This window comes from Silene latifolia, chromosome X (assembly GCF_048544455.1).
Source record: "Silene latifolia isolate original U9 population chromosome X, ASM4854445v1, whole genome shotgun sequence".
Classification (NCBI taxonomy): Eukaryota; Viridiplantae; Streptophyta; class Magnoliopsida; order Caryophyllales; family Caryophyllaceae; genus Silene; species Silene latifolia.
This window is the reverse complement of record NC_133537.1, coordinates 78,067,181-78,072,200: the sequence shown is the minus strand read 5'-3', so window position 1 is coordinate 78,072,200 and position 5,020 is coordinate 78,067,181.

Here is a 5,020-nt window from a genome sequence, read left to right as displayed (position 1 = left end):
GGCGCAATGGTGTCTTTGCGCTGTTCCCAAGGTGTCCTGCTCTGACGGAATTTTGGAAACAGAAATGAGTATAAATAGAAACGCGGATGGAGCTTTTATTCACATAATTCTTTCGTCTCTTAAAAATCTCAAAATAAACTTTTCATCATGAATACTTTGGAGATTCGCTTGAAGGAATGGACCAACGAATTTTCGAACACAGAAAAATATGATATGGGTGCCTATAACCTTGGATCATTGTTGAGTTTGAGGCTAATCAAGGTTGTTAAACCGTTCTTGGATGCTTGTCTTGATTATTGGGACCCGAATTATCACGTTTTTGCGTTCCCTGGAGGCGACATTTGCCCATTTCCTGAAGAAATTGCTGCGGTTGGTGGGTGGGATCCCGAACATTTGCCTGCCATTCCTTCGACTTCGCAAGGGTACAAGAGCAAATTTAGAGATTTGCTTGGGTTGACTAGACTTGAGGTAGACCGTCTAGTTACCTTGAAAGGAGTGAGAATGCTGGACTTCATAGACCGATTCATAAATAGGGTCGACCCCACCGTTTCTCATGTTGCTAGGCGGAGGGCATTTGGGTTTTGCCTTTTGCATGCTTATGTCTTCCAAGGGCATGTTGATGAAGACTTGAGAGGTGATCCCCGTCTTCTGGACCTTGTTGAGCAAATGGAGCTGCGCAGGAGCCCAGCTTGTTTATGCTTAGGAGAGACCTTGTTGGGCTTGGATAATAGGAAATCCAACCGCGACCTACCGTATTTGGGAAGTCCCGTCATCTTGCAAGTAAAACAACATCTTCTTTTTGTTCTCTTTTTTTTTTCGTTTTTTTTTTTGTGTTATGTCTAATACCTGCTTTTGTTAGGTTTGGCTTATGGAACGGCTTCGATTGATCGAGCCCCCAGTCCATGTTCCTTCTTACCATGCCCGCTCGATTGCGATGAGGACAAGGTTGTACATGGTGGACTTCACTCGGGTCTGTGATTACTGGAAGAATAAACTGAAGAGTGAGGATGGTCCTTTGATTAGGTGGGTCGTACCGTGGTGGCACCTCAAATCCGTCACTGGAGTGTCTTCTTTGGATCCTACTAGGTCCGTGCGCATTCCTGGTCTAGAATTCATGGTGTGCATCTTCCCGGAAAGATTGATGAGACAAATCGGAATGAAGCGAGATGATCCTGGTGGATACCGTTGCGCAGACATGTGGCACTTACCACTGATAGCCGGAGGGAATGGGCCATTAAATGGGCCCAAAGAAACATGTGGTTCTTGAATTTCTCCGCTAATGTCTTATGGGTGTCGGATTCTTATCTGCGATAGAGGAGGGCTACGACTCCTAAAGAACGCGAGAGATTGAGGAAGCGCGAGCCTGTGGACTACAAGGTGCGCGAGGTAGAGAAAGAGAAAGAGAATCATCTGACAGAAGGAGAAGAAGAAGCCGGGCTTCGAGTTATTCATCCTTCGAAGAAACCAAAGATCTCTCCTGTCGCGGAAATGGTGGTTGGCAAGAATGGGAAGTCGAGGCCTCGAGAAAGACCATTGGTGATTAGGTCTGAAGTGGCGCAAGAGCGTCCGGCTCGAGGTCGTGACAAGAAGTGTGACAAGAATGACAAGGGCAAGGGAAAGATGGAAGAATAGCCCAAGTCCCTTTTATTATTATTTATTATTATTATTATTGTTGTAATAAAAAAGGTGGGGTTTTTAGAATCCTAGCCTCTTCTATTTTATTATGTAGCGTACTATTATTATTAGAAAATGAATGAAATAAAAAGGTTAAATGGTTATGAAACCGTTGCGATTTTCTATTTATTATTCTTGTTGAATTCCAAATGCAATGCAGATGTCCTTCTATTTACATTTTTGAAAATGATGGGTTGTATCCTGTGAAGGATTGCCTACGTATTCACTTAGAAAATGAAATCAAACCCTTGTGCGTAGTTCGAGTAAATGTAAAAGAATAATTGTTCTAAGCAAGAGCTTGTAGTGAACTTAGAAAATTAGCATGAGCTTTTGCTTACTCTGAAGGTGCAAATTTAGTTTATTTGATGACATGAGGATGACAAATTTGTCAAAATGCAAGAGCACAGTGACATTTAGCTTATTTCAGCTTGGCCAGGGGCCGGTTTATTTAGTGCCACAAGAGCGACACGTGGGGTTACGCGAGACGCGTTTTTGTTCCTATTCTAGGCATATTACCGTTTCAATTGGTCAAGGTTTGTCGGGTTGGAGAACTCATTCCCATCTAGGTCTATGATTCTAACTGCACCCCCCGGAAGTATGGATTTGACTAGAAAAGGTCCGGCCTAATTAGGTTTGAATTTTCCCCGTGGATCGACAGGTAAAAGAGCTCTAACCGATTTGAGCACTAAGTCTCCTTCCTTGATGTTTCTGGGCTTAACCCTTTTGTTGAAAGCTCGTTTGATACGGGCTTGGTATGTTTGGACATTATGCAAGGCGCGTAGCCTGCGTTCATCCAGGAGGATGAGTTCTTCATATCTATCCCTTTTCCAATCAGCTTCTGGGATTTGACTCTCGAGTAAGATACGCAAGGATGGTATCTCTAGCTCAACTGGTTGTACAACCTCCATGCCGTAGGTCAAATAGTAAGGAGTAGCCCCAGTGGGCGTCCTAACAGATGTACGATATCCCCATAGAGCAAAGGGTATCTTGCTTGGCCAATCTCGATAGTTGTCAATCATTTTCTTGAGAATTGTGACAACATTCTTATTTGCTGCCTCTACCGCACCATTAGTCTGTGGTCTATAGGGCGAAGAATGGTGATGCCTAATTTTGTACTTGGCTAGCAATTGTTCAGTCTCAGCTTGGAAATGGGATCCATTATCACTAATGATCTCATGCGGGCAACCGTATCGACAGATGATGTTGTATTGTATGAACTTTGCCACATTTTTGGCCGTGAGACTGGTGTAGGAAGCCGCTTCCACCCACTTGGTAAAATAGTCAATTGCCACTAAGATGAAACAGTGACCTCCTGTTCCGGCTGGGGTTATCTTCCCGATTATGTCAATTCCCCAGGCAGAAAATGGCCAAGGAGATGTCATCGTATAGAGCAATGAAGGAGGGACATGTTGTACATTCCCGAAGATTTGGCAATTGTGGCAATGTCTTACATATTTGATGCAATCGGATTCCATTGTGGTCCAATAATATCCCAAGCGTGCGATTTTCTTTGCCATCATAGGCCCACTCATGTGAGGACCGTATTCTCCATCGTGGACTTCTTCCATCACCTTTCGCGCCTGTGAATGATCAAGGCAACGTAAGATTACTCCAAGAGGTGTTCTTTTGTATAACTCTCCTTGCATGAGAACGTATTGGGAAGCGAGTAGGCGTATAGCACGTTGTCGCCTCTTGTCCATATCCGGTGGATAGGTACCATTGAGTTTGAAATTCAGGATTGCTTGGAACCAGGGTTCCTGCGCGATCTCCTCTTCATCGGTGATTTGATGCACATAAGCCGGTTCCGACCGTCGTGCGATGCATAAAGGCATTTCCATCATGTTATCTAGCATATTAATCAAAGATGCGAGTTTTGCTAGAGCATCTGCAAATTGATTTTCCTCTCGAGGTAGGTGTAGATAGGTTACGTGATCAAAGAATTGAGCAACTTGGTCTATTCTAGCCTGATAAGGTGCGAGGCATTCGCTTCGGATTTTCCAAGATCCTGTAATTTGGTTTATGATTAGGGATGAATCCCCATGTACGCGAAGATTTTTAATGCCTAAGCTCACTGCCGCTTGCAGTCCAATGAGACAAGTTTCGTATTCTGCGGCGTTATTTGTCACCTCGAAGTCGAGTTTGACAGAGATTGGTGTATGCTCGCCTTCAGGAGAAATGAGCAACACTCCTTTTCCAAATCCTCTTAAGTTTGACGCTCCATCAAAGTAAAGGTCCCAGGAGTCTACATTAGTTTGGAGTATGTCCTCGTCTGGAAATGACCAAGTGTCTATTGTTTGTGCATCGTTAATGGGATTCTCTGCAAAGAATTTGGCAACGGCGCGACCTTTTATTACTTTCAGGGGCACGTATTTGAGATCGAATTCTGAGAGCATCAAAGTCCATCTTGCTAGGCGTCCGTTGAGGACGGGTTTATTGAAGAGGTATTTGACTGGGTCCATTTTGGAGTATATTTTGACGGAGTAGCTAAGCATGTAATGGCGTAGCTTCTTCGTTGCCCACACAAGAGCGAGGCATGTCTTTTCGAGTTGTGAATATTTACACTCGTACTCCAAGAACTTCTTACTAAGGTAGTAGATAGCCCTTTCTTCATTTCCTACAGTTTGAGCTAGCATGGCACCCATGGCGGTTTCGGTTACCGTGAGATATAAACCAAGAGTTTGATCTTGTTGAGGTGGCATGAGCACTGGCGGTTTGGCCAATATCTCCTTTATTTTGTCAAATGCCTTTTGACAATCATCATCCCACATGGTGTGGTCTGTCTTCTTGAGCTTCTTGAAGATAGGCTCACAAATCATTGTAAGTTTCGATATGAATTGACTTATATATTGCACTTTTCCCGGGAATCCTCTGACTTCTTTTTCTGTTTGTAGTTGCGGCATTTCGATCAGAGCCTTGATCTTGGAAGGGTTTATTTCTATACCTCTTTGACTAACGAAATATCCCAGGAGTTTGCCAGACGTTACCCCGAATGTGCACTTCTGAGGATTGAGCCTCATGTTGTACTTTCGTAGTCTTGCGAAAAATTTGCGAAGGTTCGCAATATGCCCCTCTCTATCTTTGGACTTGACGATCATGTCGTCTACGTATACCTCAACTTCTTTGTGCATCATGTCATGTAAGAGTGTAGTTGCGGTGCGTTGATATGTAGCTCCGGCGTTGATCAATCCAAACGGCATCACTGTATAGCAGTAGGTTCCCCATTGAGTGACAAAGGCAGTCTTATGCATATCTTCCATGGCCATTTTGATTTGATTATAACCCGCGTATCCATCCATGAAGGACAGTAATGCGTGGTCTGCAGTATTGTCCACCAGTATGTCGATGT